We start from the raw sequence: 26,053 nt of genomic DNA, 5'->3' as shown, positions 1-26,053 counted from the left end.
TCTGGACAATAGCTTTTTGCCTAGGATGTCAAAACTATTCCATTGGGAAAGAATAGTTGTTTAGACAATGCATTGTTACAACTGGATATTCATATGCAAAATAATGACGATGGACTCTGACTTTATACCACAGAAAAATTTAATTCAAAATATATCAAATACCTAAATGTAAGAGCTAAAACTATCAAATTCTTAGGTATGAACATAAGTAAATCTTCATGATCTTGGATTAGGCAATTTTTTCTTAAATATGAAAACAAAAGCACAAGCAAGAACTACAAAAAATCAATTGGCAAATTAGATTTCATTAAAATTAAAATTTTGTGTGTCAAAGTACACTATCAAGAAAGTCAAAAGATAGCTGTCAGAATACGAAAAAGTATTTAAAAATCATATCAGGTAAGAGTATAGTATCTGGAGTGTATAAAGAATTCTTATAACTTAGTAATGAAAAGATAATTCATTTAATAACTGGGCATAAGACTTAAATAGACATTTCTCCAAAGAGGATCTACAAATGCCAGTAGCACATGAAAAAATATCAGTATTATTATTCACTGGAGAAATGGAAATCAGAACCATAGTAAGATATCATCTCACATCCACTAATTTGGCTAAAATGATATTTAAATAAAAAAAAACAGAAAAAGAAAAATAGCTTTGAAGAGGATGTAGAGAAACTGGAATCTTCGTATACTGCTGATTAGAATGTAAAATGGTAAAGCAATTTTGGAAAATAGTCTGGCTGTTCCTCATATATTAAAGTACAGTAACCATATGACCCAACATTTTCACTCTGAGGTATATATATCCAAGAGAGCTGAAAACATGTTCAGACACAAAAAAAATCGTATAAAGATCTTCATAGAATCATTATTCATAATAGACAACAAGTAGAAAAAAACAAATGTCTATCAAGTGATGAATGGATAAACAAAATGTAGTATATCCAAAACAGTGGAATATTCAGCCTTAAAAAGTAATGATTTAATGATACATCTGATAACATGAATGCACCTTCAAATCATTAACTGAAATAAGCCAGACACAAAAGACCACATATGATTCTATTTATATAAAATGTTCGGAATAGGTAAAACCATGGAGATAGGAGATTAGATTAGTGGTTGTCACTGCCTCACTAAATGTTTATAATCCATACAGTTGAAGAATATAGTGAAATAGTATTCTCTCCCCAGTTTATAAAGACCCTGCTGACTTCTCTGGACTCATCTCCTGGCTCTTTAAAGTAGTTTCCCTTCTCCTACCATACTAGTTTAGTTTAGCACCCTGAACATGTTAAATACATTCTCCCCATAGGGTCTTTTTATCCCTTCTGGTTGGAATGGTTTATACTGCCAGTTTCATGGCATCCAAATATCTGCTTAAATCACTCAGAAGGCTTTCTCCTCTCAGTCGTAAAATCACTGTCTCTATCATTCTATATAACATCTCTGCATAGACATTTTCAGTGGTATTTTTGAGTGTTTTTCTATAGTTTTCCATGATCTTCTGAGGGAATTTACATGGAAAAGGTAGGGACTTTTTTGTCTCATTTCCCACCGCACCCAATACCTAAAATAGAGCTTGGTCCATAATAGGTGCTCAGTAAATGCTGTGTAAAATGATGAATCAAATATATATTACTGTATATATTGATGAATACACACACACACACACACACACACACACACACACACACACTAGCTTTTTAGTCTTCCTTCAATTATCCCCTTCTTAGCCGAGTTTTAAAAGACAAGTCTACATCCATATTTTTCAGTTTTCACTATACTACCTTCTGTTCTATATCCTTATATTTTCATGCTTTTATTATACATTACAGAATAATCTCAAAAGTAGCACTCAGAAAAATACTACCATAGTTTTAAAAAGATCTAATAATACTGTTTTATGAATAATATGTATACTATTCAAAAGGTAGCTTCAAATTTATTAGTTCAGGACCCATTTTTGAGGGAGTTGACAAACTGGTATATTTGATTCTACTGTAGTTTTAAATATTTTGTTATTTGATTATAGTTCATAGACTTTTCATTTATTGCATTCATTTCTAACATCATGTAAACTCTAGTACTGAATTAATTATTTGCTCTTTTTATTTATCCCAGTGAATTTCATGTGATTATAAAAGATTCATTTGATCTTGTTCAAGTAAATTATGATTTTCCACAGGGTTATCTTTTAAATTATGTCCTCTGTGTTATTTGCATATTTGTATTAGAATTATTTTTAGGACATGAGTTGTGAATTATTGCTGTTTCATGCATCAAACAATCTTATCTGTGTCACACTAAAGATGTAAATTCCTATCATGAAATGTATTCAAAAATGATTCTTATAAACACCTAAAGATTGAAATTGTATTTGAATTAATAGCAATCCTCTCCCAGCATCAAAGATACAAGCACTCTTATTTGACTTAGTTTTGTGGTGACACAAAGGAAAAGAATAATAATTGATAGGACTTATCTTCCTGTCAATTTTGACATACTTATATTAATAGACTAATAATGTTTGACATGGCTCAATAATAATGCATGCATTTGCATTGTTCTAAATTAAAACAATCATTTATTAAGCGCTGAAGTTTGAAAGTATTTAAATTACTATGCTAGGCCACAGTATATTATTGGACCCATAAATGCTACTTTTTCTGTGAAACTTTGCCAAAATCTCATAAAATGAAATGCTCTTATCATTCTATTCTCAGGAGAAAGATCCAGTTTGGATCATGCCCTATTCCCAATAAGGAGAAAGAAGTTAAAGCAACTGGCCTGTGACTCATTTATCTGTCAACACTGATGCTTCAGGAGGAGGAGGAGAGGTTTGGTCTCATTTCCTTGTAAACGTGGTAAGTGGACTACTTGAGAAGTAGACTACTGATATATGCAAGAAAGGATCCTTTCGTATGTAATGCTTTTAGTCCTGGTTTACCACTGATTATTGCAAACAACAACAACAATAATAATAATAGTAAAAAATAATGTGTGTTTGGTGCAGGAACAAAGGGCTTTGGAAGCAACTCCCAATATCCCAGATATTCTCCCTGCTTTTACTCTGCCCCTTGTTTGTCTTCTTGAAATTATTGGTAAAACTTGATACTGAGTAAGATCTCGGATTCATGAGAATCTGGTGTCAGAATAGTATTTGTTATGCTAGCTTACCCAGTTTCAATTCCTAGGCAGGAATCCAGAGGACTTAAGTTATAGTTCAATAACAGTCATAACCTCAAGACTGTCTTATCTACATCTGTCTATTCCAGCGGGAAAGAAAGGTGGAGATATTACAACCTAGATCATCTCATAAAGGCTTTCTTGCTCGCTTTTTACTTTCTTCCTTTGCTCACTTCCTCCACTTCCTTCCTTCTTTCTGCACCACAAATTTTATAATTCTAGATGTATATTATCCTGTAACAAGCAAAAACTTACATTAGGAACATTCTCATAGTCAGATTCCTCTCCAGAGGTAGTGCTTACAACTTGTACATAACCTTCTTTTGCAGAATTATACACACACAAACACACACACACACCCTCACTGACACATACACACACAGTAAATATGTTGCTTTGTTTATGTAAATAGGATCATCATCTATATTTTGTATTTATTACTTGCAATTTTTTTACAATGTATTAAGAACATGTATTAGAGATCTCTGTCCCTTTATCATTCACTTTCTCCTCACTATTATACTTCGTCATTGTGCACAGTATTTCACAGGACACTGTACTATTGAACTTTTATTTAGTAATACCCAACTTATTAAAATTTAAGATTGTTTCCAGTCTTTCTGTATAAGAAAAAAAAATGCTACAACGAATATTACTGTGAATATAAATCTTTCCTTACAACCCCAATACTATCAGAATGTGTATTTTCCCAAATGTATGCACAGTTAATATCTATTTTTGTTATAATTTTCTTCTCCTTGATTTGTACACTATTCTCTATGTAATTTATACCATTAGTAGCCATTTCCATTTTTTCTTTTTAGTTCATATCTTTTCCCATTTGTCTAGTAGATATTTTACTTATTGACTTGCAGGATACTAATCCAATCCTTGTTTAGGTATCAAATTTGTTAATCACTCAATTTTTTAATACCTTCATATAAGATGGGTTTCATTTTGCACAATTAGTTATGCATTCAAATATATATATTTTTCTTGACAGGCTCTTGATTTTTTGTATACATAGGAAGATATTTTCCACTTAAATATTATAAAATTATTCTTCTGTTTTCTTCTATGGCTTCTATAATTATTTTTTATATTTTAATTACCCTGGAGTTTATATTTGTGTATGATTGCAGAATTCATTTAATTTTATTTTTGCTCCAAATAAACTGTCAAGTATTTTTTCATTATGTATTGACTGCTCTATTAGCTGTTCATTAGAAATGCTTTCTGTGTCATATATTTAACCCTGGTTAATAATCTATGCATCTGGTTGAGCTCACTTGTTTTTGTTATTCAGTCTGTTTATATTACAAAGCTCAAATATTGAATTTCTATAACTGAATGTTTCAATATGCTTGAAAGCCAATCTCATTTATTGCTATTTATTTAAATTAGGTTACTTTGCAGGTTTGTTAATATTTTATAAAATCCTGATTTATTCTGTATACATATCTACATTCCTCTTACAGAATAACTTGGAAAAAGAACAGTTTTACAATAATGTTTATTCCTATTATACATACGACTCCCATATGTGACTCTTTACATTTCAGTCTAATTTCACTGTTTCATTCTGTTAGTGTTTTACTTAGCTCTTACTAACTTTATTTGTACGTAGTTGAGAATTTTAAAATATTAGCTGCTTTTTATGAATGAGATATTTATTCTGTTTTATTTTGTAAGTAGTTTATTACTGGTTTATATTAAGTAAATAATTATTTTATATATTTATCTTGCAGGTGATTATTTTCTTGATTTCTTTTCTTTGAATTTATTAAACTTTAATTTACACTTATATATTAATGCCTATATCATTTGCCCAAAACACAGTACCTTGTACATGCATGCAATTGTGGATTAAAATTTAAGGTAGAGGGACATCTTGAATGAAAGTATGACAGTTTGATAATGTGGATTACCTAATTTATAGCTGTACCTAAACTAGTCAGGAAGGTCTATTAATATCATTAGGATTTTTGGGTTTGTGGGTTTTTTTTTTTTATATTGATTAAACTACCTGAAATATTCTTATGCTTTTTCCATGTAGAACAAAATTGATGACCTACAAAATCTTATCTCTATTTTACTTTTCTATGAATTTCACAAGCATTTGCTCGTGAATTATGTTGTTCTTTCCAGCTGTTTCTATCTCCTTAGCTGGTTTTAAAACTAAGTATTTTTACTTCTCTGAACCATCACAGTCCTGTGCTCTTATAAATAGAATTTGGAAAAATAGTTAGAAGAGCTTTTTACTCCACTAAGCAGTTATTTGTCCAGTCTTTCTAGGACATGTAATTTAAAAACTTGTCAATAAAAGGTGCTATGACTAAAACATTTCTAGAATCAACAGAGTAATTTTCTGCCATTATTAGCTAACCCTAGGAATAAAGATGCCCAGTTTTACATATGGGGTTGAAATAACTTATGATTTTGCCTAGTTTTAAAAAATGTCTAAGGGTTTAATTTTTTGCAATTAAAGAAAATAACTTACATAAACATTCATCATTGTAAATATGTGTACTGAGACAAATTGGAAGAAATCTATTTAAAATAACATAATTAGCTAAGTAGTCACAAAACTATTCTCTGTTTCTATTGTATAGAATATGAAGTCCACATGTTCCTTTCCAGCCAATAATGTAAAATGCTTTTTATAAAGACAGAATAATTTTACCTGAACTTGAACTTCACATATAAATGGAATAATGCATTATATAGCATTTGATGGTATTTTTTTCTTATTTATCATTATAGTTTTATCTCTTTTATTCTGGGTTTTTAAACATAGCAGTGGTTCAGTATTAATGCTATTTAGAATCCATATAACACATGTTATCTACACTAATATTGATGGACACTGATGGACATTTGATTGTTTCTAATTTCTTAATTATGAGTAACAAATAGATAGATGTGTGTGTAAATTTATTAAGTAGCCCATAGAATACTTTTCTTAATGCCTGTGCATTTTTTAAATGTATATTTTACTATAATGGATAGGTTAAAATATAACATTCAGATGGAATGGGAAAATAGTGATAATTAAAACTTTAAACTCATTGTATTTATTATTACACCCATGTCTTTTAGGTCCTAAGAAGCAAAATTAGTCCCCTTCCTATCAGACATCATTAATTTATTCTTTACATCATACATATATTGTTAAAACATTGTTCCTTGTAGTTTTGCTTAATTTAGAAGACAGTTATGATTTTCTGTAAATTTATTGAAGTACATAAATGAATAGGAAGAGAATAGGCATTGGAAATAAAGGCATTGGGAAAATACAGACTGACATGATATATTACATTTATTTTAAATATTATAATTATTTTAAAATATTTTAAAATTATTATTATATTAATAAATGTGTAATGCAATATATTAGAAGTTATAAATAGTATGACAATTTAAGGTTTAATATAATGGTCATTTATTATAAAATTTACCTTTCAGGCTTGTAACTAAACCAGAAATACATAGTAGAAAGGCCTCTTGTGGTTGTGGTTACTTCTGTTAACAGAATTCCTCATAATAATAAAAATAATAGATTAAGACACTATCATAGTAGATTCTAAATAATTTTGAGAAAGACTAATTTAAGCGGTTACTGAATTTTAAATTAAAATAATTACAATTTTCCCCTAAGTCTTGACTCAAGTGGTCCCTTTTCAATAATTTATATAAATAATTTATTTTATTCCTCAAACAACACTGTAGAATTGCTAATGGACCCCAGCAAGTAAATTATAGGACTGGGCAGTTTTAGTGTACCACCCACACTCTTTTTGACTATAATACCCTGGCTCTAGATTTTTATCCTATATTCATGTCTTCAAAACACTCCCAGTACTCTAGATATGATCACATCCATGACTCAACACTATGTCACACTCCTAAATTCCAAACCTTTCGTCATGGTCACCATCTTTTTGTAATAACTGTGTCTTCCAACTTCCCTGCTTTTGTCTTAAAGCGATATCATTTTCGTAGGCACTGGAGATGGAGAAAATCATAGGGTCACTTATAAACTAATTCTTGTCTTCTATCCCCATTTCACAAAGTTAAGAGATGCCTTTTGGGGAAAAGTATATTAAATATATTTTCATTAGCATTACTGGAATACTAACATTAAAATTAAGGTAATTTATTTTAGTCTGACTAATCTACACAGCACCAAAATGTATATGACACTGTGCTAGAGTGGGGCAGAAATACATTTTTAAAAACAACCTTGTCTTTGAGAAGTTTATTATCTTGCAGAGGATAGATATAAGTAAAACGGTGAGTTACGATAAGAAAGGATGCAAGGAGATCTCAACTGTTTCTAGCATTTGGGTTGGGGAAGGGATGTCGGCAACTGATCATTAAAAACCTGGCAAAGTTGCCTTCTAAGTTTTACTAAAGGCAAATGCAAGAAACCTAATGTCACTATATAGCTATTTTCCCATAATCAGGGGGAAAATTCTCTACTAAACTTTGTCTAATGTAGGAGATCACAGAGGATAACACTGGAACAAATATCACAGTATGTGAAGTTTACATATAACACCAGGCAACACTGAGGAGCAGTTGGGGAAGTGAGATGGGGAGGGAAAGAAAGCCCCCCAAAATACATTATGAAGCAAGTCATCACTGTGAGGGAAGGAAAAAAGAAAAGAGAAAGCTTAATCCCACTGTATAAGTATGGGGAAATAGAGTAGAACATGCTTTGTTATTCCACCAACAAGACAAGTAGTCTGGGACATCAACCAAATCAATGTCTGCCATTTGTTGAGAGCTGCTTCGGGGAACATGAACCCTCTGATCATTGCTGCTTGCCCTGCACAAAGCTTTAGCAAGCTGAAAAATCTTAACAGGTGATATGCCTCTTTTGTAGTGATGGGTCAAGATTCAATAGCTTTTGGTGGAAGGCAGTCCAAGATGGAAGCATAAAAAGACCCTGAATTCAACACACAAATATACCTACATATAGAGCAATTCCTCAAAAGAAGAACTAGGGGCTGACTGAACAATTTCTGCACAGCAAATAGAATGACCATAGAAAGGTAGGAGAAATGCAGACACAGTAACAACAAGAACCCGGCCCCTGATGCAGCAACCTATATTAGGGAGAAATATCACTGAGGGGCTTATACACAGATATGACCTCCCTAGGGCACAATGGAAAAAAACATCACTATAAAGGGCACCTGGACTGTAGGTGAAGAAGATCTGTTTACTAACTCTGGAGTGTCTACTAAATGGTGGGGGGAACTGCTGGAACTGTCTTCTGCAGGGTTGGAGGCACCAGCAAGGGTCGCTTTTTATTCAACCTCATATTAGAAGTTCTAGCCAGAGAAACTAGGCAAGAAAAAAAAAAAAACTAAAATAAAAGGCATTCATGTTGGTAAGGAAGAATTAAAATTGTCACTATTCGCAGATGACATGATATTATATTAAAAAACCCTAAAGACTCCACCAAAATTATCAGAATAAATAAATTCAGTAAAGTCACAGGATACCAAATTAACATGCATTAGTTGGTGTTTCCATACACTAATAAAAGGTATCAGAAATTAAGAAGACAATCCCATTTGCAAATGCATCAAAAAGGATAAAATATATAGGAATAAATTTAACCGAGGAGATGAAAGACCTATACTCAGGAAATTATAAGACAATGATAAAAGAAATTGAAGATGACATAAATAAACAGTAAGATATTCCATACTCACAGATTGGAAGAATTAATATTGTTAAAATGTCCATACTATCCAAAGCAATCCACAATTCAATGCAATCCCTATCAAAACACCAACAGTATTTTTCACAGAACTATGAGAAAGAATTCTAAAATTTTCATGGATCCACAAAACACACTGAATAGTCAAAGCAATCTTGAGAAAGAAGGACAAAGCTGGCAGTATCACAATCCCACATTTCAAGCTATACTACAAAATACAGTAATCAAAAGTGTGTGGTACTGACACAAAAACAGACATAGATCAATAGAATCAAATAAAAAGGCAAGAAAACAATGCATGTAGAACATTAATCTAGGATAAAGGAGGCAAGAATATACAGTGGGGAAAAGATAGTCTCTTCAATAAATGGTGAATAAATGAAAAACTGGACAGCTGCATGCAAAAGAGTGAAACTGGACCACTATCTTACACCATATACAAACGTTAATTCAAAATGAATTAAAGACTTGAATATAAGATCTGAAGCCATAAAAAAATATTAAAAGAAAATACAGACAGTAAACTCTAGTACACCAATCTTTGCAGTATATTTTTTTGGACCAGTCTTCCCAGTTAAGGACAACAAAAGCTCAAATAAATGAGATTGCATCAGACTGAAAAGCTTTTGCACAGCAAAGGAAACCATCAACAATATGAAAAAGAAATCTACCAAATGGGAGGAGATACTTGCAAATCATAGCATCTGATAAGAAGTTAATATCCAAAATATATAAAGAATTTACACAACTTAATGTCTCCCCCAAAAAATAATAACTCAGTTTAGAAATGGACAGAGAACTTGAACAGGTATTTTTCCAAAGAAGACACAGATGGCCAAAAGGCACATGAAGAGAAGCTCAACATCACTAATCATCAGGGAAATGTAAATCAAAACCACAAGGTGACACCACATCACAATGCCAGATTGGCTATTATCAAAAAGACATAAAATAAGGGTTGGCAAGGATATGAAGAAAAGGGAACCATCATACACTGTTGGTGGGAGTATAAATTGTTGTACCATAATAGAAAACATAGAGGTTCCCCAAAAAATTAAACACAGAAATCCCTCATGATCCAACAACTCAACTTCCAGGTATTTATCTGAAGAAAATGCAAACACCAATCTGAAGAGATATATCTATCTTCATGGCAGTATTATTTACAATAGTTAAGATAAGCAATGCAAGTGTCCATTGACAGATGAGTGTATAAGGAAGACAGGACATATATATACAATGGAATATTATGTGGCCAAAAAAAAGAATAAAATCTTGTCATTTGTTACAGCATGGATGGACCTAGAGGATATTATGCTAAGTGAAATGAATCATAAAGAGAAAGACAAATATCATATGATTTTACTTTTATGTGAAATCTAAAAAACAAAATAAAACAAAAAAAGAAACAAACTCATAGTTACAAGAAACAAATTTGGTTAACAGAGGGAGGACAGGTTGCAGGGGATGAGTAAGTGAACGGAATTAAGAGGTACAAACTTTCAGTTATAAAATAAATAAGTCATGAGGATGAAATGTACAACATAAAAATATAGTCAATAATATTGTAATCATTTTGTATGATAACAGATGGTAACTATACTTATAATGAGGATCATATAATGTGTAAAAATATTGAATCACTACGATGCCTACCTGAAAAAATAGAATATTGTATGTCAGTTATAGTTCAATAAAAAAAACCTTGAATATGAAAGATGCAATAACTTTCCTTTACCTTAGAGAAGGTAGTTCAGTATAACATATTTTAATTGACTCCTATAAATTTTACCAATGTAATAACATCTGAATATTTGTCAAATGTTTCTTTAACCCTCTGATTTCCATATATCTAATCATGACATCAAGGTAGAGGACATACAACTCCTTGTTTGCCAGGTCTATTCAACATTATGTCATACGTGAGGCCTCAACCTTGGCCCTTGTCCTATATTTGACCTGCTCAGTCCAGTCTTAGCAAAGAATCCTGCTCAGCCATTCCCTTGATCTTGATACTTCATCACCTTGGTCTCCCTTCAGCAAGAATTCTATTAGGTTGGTTTAGCAAAATTTCTCCTACCCTGGATGTCTCTTCTTAGTAATTTTCTATCCATTGCTTATCTCACACTACTCCTTTGCTGTAAAATCCCTATTTGCCTTTGCTATATTCAGAACTGAGCTCAGTTCTATACTGAAATCTCTTTCCCTTACTAAAATAATTACTGAAAGAATTCTGTCTTTGATTCTTTAACTAATGTCAAGCTCTGGCTATCTTAGTTACCTTCTATGGAATATGGTCAGGTGGTATATTATCTGGTTTACCTAAAAAAAAAAAAATCCACTAAATGCATATTTTGACGCTCCATCAGTCTTTTTCAAACAGTTCCAAAATTTCCACCTTTTTTACTATATGCCATATTTTTTCAGGTTTCTAGGAACTAATCCAGAAGGATATTAGGAATCATTCCAGTCTTTCTAAATCATAAGCAAGTCCCCATATCAAAAACTGTCCACTATCCACCTGTATATTCTATGTCCTAACTCTGATTCAACACCCTAAAGGTTCATTCCCAGGCATTTCTCCCATTTTCTTCCAGGATATCTTAACCACGTCCAGGAGATTCTTTAAGGTATAATGCTTCCCCTCCAAAGCAGGGAAAATTCTACTCAATTTATTAGTTTAAACCAGAAGTGCTCAAAGTACGCCATGCATCAGAAATATCTAGCAGGCTTGTTAAAATATAGATAGATGGCCCTTTCTTCATTACTAAGTTCGGGATGGGCCCTAAGAATTGACTTCCAGTATATTTTCAGGTGTATCTGATGCTGCTTATCTACTTTATAAATTACTTGAGTCAAAGGAAAGAGAGAAGGTGGGGGCAAATTAGGAATGCAAACAACATTTTAAAGGCATCTGCTTGAGGTGACAAATTTCGCAGCACACAAGAGAAGGGAATTTCACTATTCTCATAATCATATCTTGTGCTAATTTTTTAGCATACTCTGCCTTCCAGGAGATGAAGGTATCTTTAAATGCTGCCATAGAGGGGTTCTGGATTCACACCATACTGCTGTAATTCGATATTAAATTGGTTGTTAGCAGCTGACCTGCTGTAATTTTCTTTTTCTCAATGTTTCAATGGGAGATAAAAGCTATCCCTAAACCCCATTTTAAAGGGGGCAAATCAGGAATTTCCTATTCTATCTTTTGCCTGGAAATAACATATCATTTATGCTCATGTTGTATTGTGCAAAGAAAATCACATGTCAAACATAACTTCAACGGTTTGAGAAGTTTGATCCTAAAAATGCCTGAGGAGTTCTGGAAATATTTGGCAAAAAGTAATAATGACAATGTTTCATGCTTCTCTACACTAAATATTTGCTTCACTATCCTCTCATTCTCACACATGCGTGCACACACACTCACAATCTCACTACAAAAGACTATCCAATTTCTTGTCCATTCACCCCATTAAACTCAAAATCCTGGATCCATTTCTTAGTGATATATGGCATTTCTTCATCAAACGATGAAGGCTTAAGACATGAAAGCAAGGAATTTCAATTAGTAATATATTTGATATTATTCATGCACAAATATCCTGCCTAGACACCTGAAAATAACTATATTCAACTCAGAATAATTTTATAAGTGAAATGGTAGGTTACTATGGTTTAGGTAAGGGTTTGGATTAAGTGCTCCCAGGAAATTCTCTTCTCAGAATCCTTTATACAAAATCCAAGAAACATGCCCAATCCTCTCTGGTGACCTCATTATATTCCTAATGTGTGTCTGAGGTAAAGAATGATTTTGTCAATCACTGTCCTGAAGGACCAGTTTGGGCTCTGTGAGAGGATCTCTTTTTATCTTTTAGGTCTTTGATCTTCATGGGGTGCAATTATCAGGCCACTGACTCTTCTGTCATTTTTGTCTTTAGGGAAATACCTGCAAGCTTCAATTTTCAGATACACTGTAATTCAGACTTTCCTTTATTTTACTTCATGACAGTGGTTTAAATTTAGGTGTACCACTATTTAATAACTATTTTATCAAACTATGTTTGTTGTCATGCTTTAATTGTGTAAAGTAAAAACTGTTTATGTATTTTATTTTGTTCCCATAGCAACAGAAAATACGGGAACAAATGAAATGCTTCTTCCTGACCCTCTACATTTTGCTGGAATCCTTACCATTTCTTTTTGAAGGGATTTATGTTTTACTAGTCAAACAAAAGATACCATGCCAGCAAAAGTCACTTTTTAGCAGTACTCAAATGGCAGTACTTATGAGACAGCGATTACAGACTTTGGGTTACTCATCTTTCTAAGAAGTTAAATCATCAGCACAACTTACAAATTATAACCACTCGGCCATATTGTATGAGAGAATTTTACTATGCAACAAAATAGTACCTACTATGTGACTCAACAATTCACTTTTATGTAGTTACCCAGAAGAAAGAAAAATATATATCCACAGAAGTTATAGATGAATATTCATAGCAACTTTATTTATAATAGCCCCAAACTGTAGAGAATTGAATTGTTCATGAACAAATAAACACATTAAGTTATATGTACATAATGGAACACTATACAGTGATCAAGAAGAATGGACAAATAGTACATGCCACAAGATGGAGGGCTCTCAAACATTATACTGAGTGAAAAAAAGGAGCTACAAAGGAGCACATACTGTATAATAAGATTTATATAAAGTAATAGAAAATTCACACATGAATAATGACAGAAAGCAGATTAGTTGCTACCTGGTCCTGACCCAAAGGAGGTCTTTGACTGCAAAGCGACATAAGGGAACTTTTGTGCATGATGGGAATGTTCTATCTGGATGATGGCTGTTGTTCCACAGACATAAAGAGTTAAATGTGGCATTAGAGTGTAATCTTTCAGACAGAGCAACTAGATAGTGAAGTCAGAAATATGGGCAGTATTTTCAACAAAAGTAGGTGGGAAAGTATGCATACTTATCCCAAAATTCCAACAGAGAAGAATAAACCACCAATAGCCATAAAATATGCATTGTTGTCAATATCTTTGTGGGAAGAAAAATAAGGAAGTAAAAAGACAGTCTCTAATGGATTTGTGAGGAGGAAAACACCAATATTAACAATTAATATTTACTGAAAAAAATGCAACAGGAAAATTTGAAAATAGCATTTAAACATGACAAAGAGTCAATACCAGGTGACTTCAAGAGGCCTGTGGTAAAAATGACCAAGGGCTGAAGCATTCTAGTCCTACTAACTTTCAAAACAGGTGCCATTCTTGTACAGGGCCATGAATTGAGAAACAAGTGCATTCAAATTAATCAGAAAAGAGACAAAAAATGATAGAAAGCCATATTTGTTTTAGTTCTGTGAAGAAAGCTGTTGGTTTTCTGATAGGGATTTCATTAAATCTATAGATTGCTCTGGTAGTATGGACATTTTAACAATATTTGTTCTTTCTATCCATGAGCATGGAATGTCTTTCCATTTGTGTCAGCTTCAATTTCTTTCATCAACGTTTTATAGTTTTCAGAGTACAGGTTTTCACCGCCTTGGTTAAGTTTATTCCCAGGTATTTTACTAATTTGGGTGCAATTGTAAAGGTAATTGTTTTCTTAATTTATCTTTCTGCTGTCCCATTATTAGTGTATAGAAAGCAATGGATTTCTGTATATTGATTTTGTATCCTGCAATCTTACTGAATTTATTTATTAGTTCTACTAGTTTTTGGTAGTCTTTTGGGTTTTCTACATATAGTATCATGTGACCTGGTTCTCTTTTATGTTTTCTATCTCTTTGTTGAGGGTTTCACTGAGGTCCTCCACTCTTTTCTCAAGTCCAGTGAGTATCTTTATGACCTTTACTTTAAATTCCCTATCAGGCACATTATTTATCTCCATTTATTTTTTATTTTTTTTAGCTCTCACTGTGATTTTCTCCTGTTCTTTCGTTTGGGTCATATTCCTCTGTCTCCTCATTTTTCTAACACTGGGTTTCTATGTGTTAAGAAAGTCAGCTATCTCTCTTTCTCTTGAAAAGCAAGAAAGTAGTGGCCTTACGAAGAAGAGGTCCTATAGTGCCCTGCAGTGCAACATCCTCTCTTCCCTGGAAACTGGCACTTCAGGTGTATCTCCAATGTGTGTTGTGTGTACCCTACTGTTGTGGCTTAACTGTGTTTGCCTTTAGTCCAATTGTCTGCAATCTCTTTGACTGTTGTGGGCAGGGCTTGGTCTTTGTGTTGTTAGTCTGGGGCCTTGGGCTGGAGCTGACTCAGACCAGGCATTTGTCAGAGATGCAATATCACCAAACTGCAGGATGCTTTTACTGTGTTGTCCCCCTGAGAAGTTTCACTGATGGGTAGGGCCAGTAGTCGGACCTGATTTCTGCCCCCCAGCGCACTGCTGGGGCCACATTTGGACTGGACAGGAGTCACTTTGGAGTGGTGTTATCCCATTGGGGCTGCTTGCACACTGCCAGGTTTGTGGTACCACTTTGGATGGCTTCTGGCCAAGGGCATATTGGAGGAGGTGGGTTCATGGGAGAACATGGGGGACAGGGTGTGTGATAGAAGTAAGGTCAGCACCAGTCTGCTGCAGGAAGGGGCCTACAGCTGCCCATGAAAACTCCTGCCCATTCTTGGATAGAAGGAGTATTCCCGCAATTGCTGGGCATTATGTTAGCAACCTAGGTGGCAATTGTAGGTGCTGCACTGGTTCCTGCAGGTGTCTTTATACCTAGGCTGGGGTGGTGAAGGAGGGAAATGGCATCTGCCATCTTTTTTGTTCTTGGAGAAGTCCTTCAAAGATCTCTGCCCCTCCAGAACATGCTCTAAGATTAGTAAATACATCCTCTTATATGGCTCTGGCATTTTCAAATTGTTGTTTCTATATTATCTCTCAGTGGAGCTGTTTGTTGTGCTATCTCTTTAAGGTCAGGGACTCTGCCCTCTTGGCTCTCCCAGACCCAAGGCCACCAATTTTTAAAGTTCCAGGTTATGAACCCTGTTGAGCCCCTCTGGTTTTCAAAGCCAAATGTTATGGGGATTTGTCTTCCTCGTGCCTGGGGTGTTTGGTGTGAGGATCTGTTTCTCTCCCTTCTCCATGCCTGTGGTATCTCTCCCACCCACAGACAGTCCCATGCATCTGTTAAGCTCTAGACCATGTCTCCACCCTTACTATCCTCTTCAATGTGGCCTCTTTTCTACATTTATCTATGGAGAGTCTGTTTCTCATATTTCTGGAGGCTAGAAATCCTATATCCATGTGCCAACATGTTTGGGTCCTCGGTGAGGGCTCTCTTCCTGGTTTGCAGGTCAATTTTGAGTCCTTATATGGTGGAAGGGGGGACACCAAGAGAAATCAAGCTCTCTCACATATCTTCTTATAAGGACACTAATGCCAATATGAGGGCTCCACTCTCATGACCTAATTAACTCTCAAAGGCCCCGTGTCCAGTTAGTATCACATTGGGGATTAGAGTTTCAACATATGAATTTTGGGGAACACCCACATTCAATCCATAGAAATATCCTTATTATATTTCTCAACTAACACATAAATCCATAGAATTAGAGTATAACTATATGTCACATCTAATGAACACATATAGACATTATTTATCAATAGTAGTTGGGAAAAAAACCCACCAGAAGTGCTCCTGATAATCTTGCCAAAGATCACATATAGCTTTGTTAAAAATGTAGACGACAGGGGCACCTGCGTGGCTCAGTCAGATGAGTGTCCAACGCCTGGTTTTGGTTCAGGTCATGATCTCATGGGTCATGAGATCAAGCCCAGGGTCAAGCTCTGTGCTCAGTGGGGAGTCTGCTTGAGATTCTCTCCCTCTGCCCCTCCCCCACTCATGCTCTTTTGCACTCTTTCTCAAAAAATAAATCTTAAAAAAAAAGTAGATAAAATTAGAATGATCATTTCTCAAGTTTTTTTAAAGCTCTACATGAATTGTTCCTTTTGTTACCTCTCTGACCTCAACTTTGATTACTTTCCCTTTAGTTCTTTTTCTTCATGCTTCATCGACTTTTTGATCTTCACCAAATACAGACAGGTGAACTCCTATCTACCTCAGGGCTTTTGTTCTTGCTTGCACATCCCACTGATATATGGGAGTTTAAAAGAACCTTCCTACTTCCTTAAGGTCTTTACCTATGAGTTTTACATAAATTAGATTCCTTTGCTTGCATAATATTACTGATCTCTGCTTGATGTATTTCTTGATGCTCACGAACACTCAACTCTCTAGATATTTACTTGTGTATCTTCTGTTTACTTCACTGTAATGTAAACTCCATTAGGACAGGATTTTTTGTCTATTTATTACTGTAACCTGTGCCTGGGTACAAAGTACAAGCTTAGTGAATATTTAATATAGAAATAAATGAATGAATGGTGAAGTGACATGTGGCATGAAGTACAAGGATAGATTTTTAGGAAAAAATATTATCAAGTTTGAGCTACTTGTGGAACATGCAAATAAAGATGTGCAGTACCTATCTACAAATATGTAGACTTAATAGAGCCTTTAAATTTAAGTGAGGTATTCATTAAATAAAATATTCAATTTTACAGTCTCAAACTAGCTACAAGGAGTATAGAAGTAAATAAATATGGGCAGACTACGCCTCTATCAAACTTATATTAAGGCTTTCTTTCTACGGATAATAAAGTCTTTGTAATAAATGTGGTTACCTGGTAGGCAGGATGTGTAATGCAATAATAGCTAAATGTCAAAACATATCCATGGAAAATAAAAACTTTTAGGAGAGAGAGAGAGAAACATAATATTAAAAGTAAGAAAAAGTACAGGCAAAGAAAAAATTGTAAAAATTAAGCTCTCTGTAGTGAAAGAGAAGATTTAAAGAAGAGTGTATCTAACAGTGCCAAATACTGCAGCAGGATTAAGTAGGATAAGAACAAAACCCAGGGATTGGATTTATTGATGAGGAATTCATTAGTAATTGTAGCAAAAGCTCTTTCTATGTAGTCATAGAGATATGGACCAGATTTAATGCACTGGGGAATCAGGCAGAAATAGAGACATTGACATTAACTGTTTCAGTCACTGATTTTTATCATGAAAGGAAAGAAATAGGCATGACATTGTGGGTAAGATAGTTTCAAAGGAAGTATTTTTATCTTTTTTTTACTTTTTTTGTTTATCTTTTTTTAACATGGGAAAGACTAATATGTGGACTGACTGAGGAAAAAACAGGCAGGAAGTAAACAGGCAGGAAGAATAGCACTGGAGGCCAAGGTCAAGAACAATGTGACAAAGCCTTAATGAAGGTCAATCTTCCTCTGAATAAGGAGGAATATCAGGATAACTAATCCTCAAGGAAAGGAAAATTTGTAGGTCAGGAACATATGTATATCTGAAAGACTGCTTCAAAAATAATTTATCAAAAAAGAATTGAAATGGTATATTTGTGATATGTCCAGTCATTTTATTTTGGGTTGTATTTGTGAATACTATTTCCTTTGAATACTTTCTAGACTCTAAAAAGTAACTGTCACAATTCTAATGAAAACCGCCATTGCTATTTGGTGGGGGGTGGAATACAGATTAGAATTCTCTAATTTTGTATATTATTCTAAAAGTCTCAATGGAAAGTTATTACCCTCAGTTTTACAATGATACCACAGAGCAAGTCAATATAAGTTGTATGATGTTACTGCAGAGCACGTATTGAGAATTACTGCAGTGATAAGAAATTGTGAATAAATGTGTTAACACAAGTTGGATGTGGTGAGAATCAGAGAAGGGCTTCATGGGGATCCTGCAAATCTGGCCCATATCAGGGAAGTTCTAATCAAGGGAATAGGGTAGGAAATGTATTTAAAAGAATAGAATGGAAATGGTGACATATTATTGCATTCTCAGGTAGACAGAGTTAGAGTAGGCTGATTTTCTGGATTTTGTTGGGCAGAGGATGGGGATCTATCTCTAGGATCTTTGGATGTAAGTACATTTTAGGAAGGACAGCCCTGCTTAAAAAGAATCAGACTTAAGATATTAAATGTGCACTTTAGTTGTGATTTTATAAGATATTACTCTAACGAAACACATAATACAAACTGTTATGGCTGAATTTTGTCCCCACAACCAAATTCATTTATTGAAGTCCTAAATTCCAGTATCTCAGAATATCACTGTTTACAATGATACAGACACTAAAGAGTTGATTAAGTTATAATTAAGACTTTAAAATATGTTCTAATCCAATTTGATGGTAACTTTATTTGAAAAGAAAAGAAAAGAAAAGAAAAGAAAAGAAAAGAAAAGAAAAGAAAAGAAAAGAAAAATGAAAGAAAGAAAATTTGGACACGCAAAGTGACTGCAGGGATTTAAGTGCACAAAAGAAAGACCATGTGAAAACAGTGAGAAGATGGCCATCTACAAGTCTAGGACAGAGACCTCAGAAGCAGTCAAACCTGCCAATATCCTTATCTTGGACTCCTGGACTTGTGAATTGTGGGAAAATAAATGTCTGTTGTTTAAGGAACCCAGTCTGTGGTATTTTCTTATGTAAGCCTTAGCAAACTAAAATACAAAACATCTTAAATTTTCGATGAATACTACAAATCCTTTTGTTTGACAATATTGGTAATGACAAAGTAATAATAGTTACAAGAAGGGTAAAAGTTGTACAATTAGTAAAATCTAATATTTGTCAAGATAGTACACTAAAACCTTACATGAACTACTGTTATACTCATTTTATGGACAAAGATTAAATAATTTCCCCAATGTCACAAAAAGTTATGGCAGAAGCAGCAACTGTCATTGATAAATTAATTTCCTAGAATCTCACATTTTTTGAAAGTTGACTTGAGTCGCATAAAGATAATGTATTAATAACATATAATAGTTTGGAAAAGAGAGTAACTGACAGAAAATTGACATATTAGGGAGGATAAAATGTGAATCAAATAAAAGAACATTTAAGGGTCATTACACAACATATATGTTCTAATTGAAAAATAAAATTTCTGACAGCTTTTCAGTCTATATCCCCCAGAGCAGATACAGATTAGATGAAAAGTTATATTCAACCAAAATTCTGCTTGTCAACCCGGTAATAATGACATGAGAAAAAGTCAAGGAAATCAAGTGTATATACAAAGGAATGTTTATAATTACTTACCATGAAATTTAAACTGGAGAACTGTAGACACATAGGAGGTGAGAAACATTGAAAAAGTGGGAAGGTAAGTGTCTTGATGGTTACAGTGAAGTATAAGGATTTTTAGGAGTTAATATAAGGAATAAGCTGGAATGGTAGAAGGAGGTAGGTTAGGGAGGTGGATGTATAAAGTTACAATTATAGAGGGGTTGTTATGATAAGTACTGATAGTTTATGGGTTACATATCTACAAGTAAGGGACTGAGAAAGGATGGAGTCCAAGACCTTTAGAGGAAAGCAATCCAAGGTATTGAAAGGCTAGACCTTAGAAATGTCATACACGTGTATTATATTACATCACACCAAGAATTAAGACAGGAGTACTACTGGAGAGAATAGATTTATCTAGGAGTGAAACATCCCCAAAAGGGGGAAATATGCAAGGATGAATGGGTGACTGTAGCAAGAGTTAGTGGGCAATATGGTCTTATTATAGGAGATTCAAAGCTCTGTGTGTGTGTGTGTGTGTGTGTGTGTGTGTGTTCCCATGAGTGAGAAAAATTGGTCTGAAAGGAGCTACTTAGAGTTGCCACTTGAAAGGTATTGAGGGGAATTAGTGTCCCTAGGGGAGAGTCGGGTTTTTATTAGAGAAAAAAGGTGAAAGCAAAAGAAACATATGGAGAAAAATTAAAAATATATGGGGTTTTGTGGGTAATGAATCATAAATTCCAGAGTATAATACAACTAGGGGGAAGTTATAGAAGGAGAAATGATAAGAAAAGAATAGGGCTACATAGATTATGAGATGGTGGTTGACTTGGACCTTGGTATTCTTGGTGTGGCTGCCATAATCAAGCATAAAAAGCATAATGATACTGATTCTAGTGGACTCAAGACAGAGTATAGCAAAGGTCTAAATAAGAAAGGATTGGAAAGCATGGGTTTTAGTTGATACTGAGAGACTTGAAAATACAGACAATGACCAGACTTTATATAAAAGTAGAACTCTAACTAACGACCTGCAGTAAACTCCCCAAGACACCAACCCCTCAATCTAAAATAAACATCCCAGGAAGCCAGCCTAGGAATTTACAACCTTTTCATGACAAACATCTCCAATCAGGGCAATACACAAAGTCTTCCTTTTTTTTTTTTCCACTATAAAGCTTTTCTTCTCTGCCTACTTTTGAATCTTTTCCAAAACACAAGTGATCATGGCTCACTCTTTTGCTCTATCCTTTGTTTATTCAAAAATAACAATGAAGGTAGATGCATTAGGGGAGTCATGGTCTTAATCTCTGGTCTAGTATAATGTTGAAACATTTTGAGGTCAAGATCTTACTCCATGTGTATGTGCACCATCTTATTCCTGGTTGATGGACTTCAGGATTTTCAGGAAGTTGAATATACTCCCATTTTAGCTTCCCCCTGCCCCCAATCTCTGTGTTAACTTCTTAAGGTAATTTAAGTCCTTGCTCCAGACATCCCAGCCTCTACCTAACTACAAAATTTTATACTGCCATCTATCCCTTGCCCACTTTTCCAATAACCATCCCTATATTTTATATTACTTCTTAGGTTAATTTGTGTTGTACCCTTTCCAAGCTAGAATGCAACATCTTCAAGGATAGAAAGCATTTTTTTCCTTTATTAATGATTAAATTCTAAGGGCCTAAATCAATGTCTGGCAAAAGTCACTTGATAAATATGGTTTGAATCAATAAAACAATGATAACATTTATGCAGAGACATTTTCTCATGATCAAAACCTTCCCAAACATGAACTCTATCATAATTTTCAGGACCCACTTTGTTGAAATCCATAACAAAGATTTGCTTCTTCATAAACTAGGTTCAGCTAATGTCTCCAATAACTAAGGACTGATATTGCATTAATTTTTAATACATAAGTATAACCTAAAATGGTATCTGGATAAATGTGATCATTAAATCTACTTCAGCAATTCCTTTTGTTTTACATCTCTGAAATTCACAGTAATAATAATGGCATCTCTCCAACTTTCTCATACAGAATGGGAAACCACTTTCTTAACTAGGTTTTTTTTTTTTTTCCTGTTTATGTCAACACCCCCCTCCTTCTATGATTAACAATTTTATTGGTTCATTTACCTCTAATTTTGAAGAAGTTATTTACAAATGTGCTGTCTCTTGCTAAGAGATCCTTAAGTAAATTTAAAGCTTCTGACAGCAAATTTTTCGAGATTTTTTTGCCTAAAAATCCCTACATAGTTTTAAACAGGCAGACAGTATAGTTTTTTTTTAATTTATTTTGTAACTTTTTTCAACACAGTGTGCTAAAATATAATGATAATTGTTAATGGCTGAATTGTGTCTCCCCAAAATTTTCATGTGGAAGCCCTAAACCCCAATACCTTATAATGTGATTATATGTAGAAATAAGGCAATTAAAGAGATAATGTATGTTAAATGAGATTGTATGGGTAAGTTCTAGTAAAATGTGACTATATCTATAAGAAGAGGAAACACCAGTGGTATACAGGCACAGAATACAATCCATGTGAGGACACATCAAGAAGGCAGTCATCCGAAAATCAAGGAGAGTGGTCTTAGAAGAAATCAAACCTGCCAATGCTGGTCTTGGACTTCTAGTTTCCAGAACTGAGAAAATAGATTTCTGCTGTTTAAGCCCCTAGTCTGTAATATTTTCTTATGGCAGATCTAGCAGATTAATACAATAATAGTTTCATTTTTTCACCTCAATGATAGTCAATTGCCAAAGTAAATTATGGAAAAAGCGAGTAAAAATTTCTAGTGATAATTATTTCTAACTCATGCTTCTCTTTTATTAATAGCATGCCACCACCTTTATTCATGCAGTACCAAAAACATCAGCAATAGCAGCTGCCATTTTTGTAAACATAGCTATATGCCAAATGCTGTTTTTAATATACTTTATCTGGCTGTTGTGAACTGAATTGTGTCTCCCCAAAATTCATATATTGAAGAACTGACCCCAATGTGACTATTTGGAGACAGAGTCTCTAGGGAGGTAATTAAGTTCAAATAGAGTCATAATGGTGGAGTTCTATTCAATAGGACTAATATACTTACAAGGAATGAAAAGACACCAGAGTGCAAGTGTGCTGCCTTGCTCACTCACTCTCGTTTGCTCTCTCTCTCCCTCTCCCCGCTAAATGTATACACAAAGAAAAGGCCATGTGAAGACAAAATGAGAAAGGACTGTCTGCAAGATGAGGAGAAAGAACTACCAGATATCAACCCTGCTGGCACCTTGAACTTGCATTCCAGCATTCAGAACTGTGAGAATTTAAACTTGTTGTTCAAGCTAACCAGTCTGTGTTTTTGTTATGACAGCCCAGGTTGACAAAACAGATTATGGTATCATAAATGGTTTGCTGCTGTAATAAATATTCAAAATGTAGCAGTGGCTCTGGAATTGTATGATGGCTAGAGACTGGAAGAGTTTTGAGATGCATGCTAGAAAAGTCTAGATTGCCTTGAAGGGACTGTTGGTAGAAATATGGGTGTTAAATATGATTCTATTGAGGGTTTAGAAAGAAAAGGGCAGAGTGTAGAGAATGTATCATCTTAGAGGATACATATATCATAATGAACAAAATGGCATAGAAATAGGAACATTAAATGTGCTTCTGATCTCAGACAAAAATGAGGAACATATTGGAAATGGGAGGAAAGATAATTATTGCTATAAAGTGGCAAAAAACCTGGCTGAATTGTGTTCTAGTGCTTTGTGGAAGGTAGAACTTATGAGTTACTACCTTGGGTATTTAGCAGAGGTGATTTCTCAGCAACAAGTGTTCAAAATATGTCTTGATTTCTCCTTACTATTTAGAGTAAAATCCAACAAGAGAAAGATAACTTGAAGGAATTGTTAAGCAAAAAGGAATCAGAAATGAAGATCTGTAAAATTCTCAGCTTATCCATACTGCAAAAAATGAGAACACATGCTCTGGAGAGAACACAAAGGGCATGGCTGAACAGTAATGCCATAAAAAGATTACCCTAAATTTAATCAGCCATCTTGGCTGAAGCCAGGAAGAGAGATGGGGTTATATTAGCAGAAATATTACCTGCTTAAACTAAAGAGACTAAAAGTGGGACAAAATGAACTAGGCTGTCAGATTTCTGGAATCCTGCAATATGAGTCAATGGAGTTATGTGGCCAAGAACATGTTATCCTTAAAGAAAACGGAAGAATGACTTTAAAAAGCAGTACTAAGGGCTGGGGGACAAGGCAGTCTCTTCTTTAGTTTTAGAGAATGAGAACACCTTGTTTTCAGGAGAATAGGCTGCCACAGCCCAGGGCCTGAGGAACAGGGTTGCCTATTCAGAGATGTTTGAGCAACACTGCAATCTCAGTAGGAGGAAAGGGGGCCACCAATAAGGTGGGTCCTTATAACAGAGCATCAAGGCAAAGAGGATTATTTTCAAACTTTAAATTTTGATGGAATCTGACCTGCTAAGTTGTTTACTTGCTTGGGTCCAGCAACTCCTTTCCTCTAATTTTTCCATTTTGAAGCAGAAATATCCTACACTTCATTCAGATGATACTTAGATGAGATTCTTGACTTGGAGTTGATGCTGGATTGGGTTAAAACCTTAGGGCTGTTGGGATGGGGGATGTATTTTGCATCAAAGAAGAATGTGAATTTGGGAGTTCCAGAGGATGGAATGTTATAAGCTGAACTGTGTCCCCACAAAATTCATATGTTGAAATTGCAATCACCATTACCTCAGAATGTAACTATATTCAGCAATAAGATCTTTAAGGGAGTTACTAAGTTAAAATGAAGCCATTACAGTAGTGCCCTAATCTAAAATGACCAATGTCCTTAGAAGAGAATAAACACCCAAGATATGTATACACAGAGGAATGCCCATTTGAAGAGGCAGAAAAGGATGATAAATTGATAAGCCAAGGAGAGAGACCTCGGAGAAAGCCAACTCTGCCAAGACCTTGACCTCAAGCTTCCAGTCTCCAGAACTATGAGAAAATAAATTTATATTGTTTAAGCCACCTATCTTGTGGTATTTTGTTATAGCAACCTTGGAAAATGAATATCACTAGCATCAGAATTGAACTGTAGTACAACGACTTGGGATGAAAATGAAACAGATGCAAAAAGAGCCATACGTAGTTTTAAACAAGTAAAGATAATATATAATATTGAGATATAATTTAAAAATCTGCTAAAAACTTCTACACCCAGACCTGTTCTTGGCAAATTATTTAAATTCTCAATTAAGATTCATTCTGTCTTTCTTAGAAAACAAATTTATCCATCAGAGGTTAAGCCTTTTTAACAATAATTTAAAAATAATAACCAAGTTATTGGAAATAAAAAGAAAACAAAAAACAAAAAACAAAAAATCCACTTATATTTTTCCAACATATTTTTACTCCTATTTGTACTTTTTAATTTTAAAATATTTACACAAAGCAACTTACTTTTAGTGGATATTTTCATAGTAATCATATCCTTGGAAAAAAAAAACTAAGATAATTCATAACATTGCAATTAGTAATACTTCATCATCCTATAAAGGTAATCTGATATATGTTGTGTAGACACTGTCTACTAAGTGTAGTTCCCAGGTCCTTCTTATCAAAGGGGTTAGCAAGAACACCTAGAAGCTGTCTTACACAGTAACACTCAAGCTGAGAAACATACAGGCAGTGCTGGTTGCCCCTAGCAAAGTCAGTACCAGGCATGATGGGTTCCTGGGCAATGCCCGGAAAAAGGAGTTAATTCATAACCTCACATACTGCTTAGTGTAGCACCCAGCTACAGGCGGTACCTGGAGAGGGCCTTCCCATACCACCCAGGCAGGCAGGCTGAGTCACAGCCCTCTCTACTTTTATGTGTGGCTCCTGGCCTATTTAGGCAGAAAGGTTGATAGAAATGCCTGGACACTGGGGCACCTGGGTGGCTAAGTCGGTTAAGTGTCTGCC

The 26,053-nt window shown here is 34.3% G+C and overlaps 1 long non-coding RNA gene across 2 annotated transcripts in view; it reads left to right on the top strand.

Annotated features, from left to right (window-relative positions):
* LOC113247903 (uncharacterized) overlaps positions 1–25,464 on the top strand; it is a 378,815-nt gene extending 353,351 nt beyond the window's left edge. Inside the window, exons 4-5 of one of the 2 annotated variants that reach the window (XR_007188762.2) lie at positions 2,732–2,872; positions 23,267–25,464. This is a non-coding gene — a long non-coding RNA (uncharacterized LOC113247903). The remainder of the gene's footprint in view (positions 1–2,731; positions 2,873–23,266) is intronic. The other variant, XR_008957362.1, reaches the window with a different exon arrangement.
* The last annotated feature ends 589 nt before the right edge of the window (positions 25,465–26,053 follow it).

Source organism: Ursus arctos, unplaced genomic scaffold (genome assembly GCF_023065955.2).
Source record: "Ursus arctos isolate Adak ecotype North America unplaced genomic scaffold, UrsArc2.0 scaffold_4, whole genome shotgun sequence".
Classification (NCBI taxonomy): Eukaryota; Metazoa; Chordata; class Mammalia; order Carnivora; family Ursidae; genus Ursus; species Ursus arctos.
The sequence above is the reverse complement of the archived record's forward strand: the minus strand, read 5'-3'. Positions and strand labels throughout refer to the sequence as shown.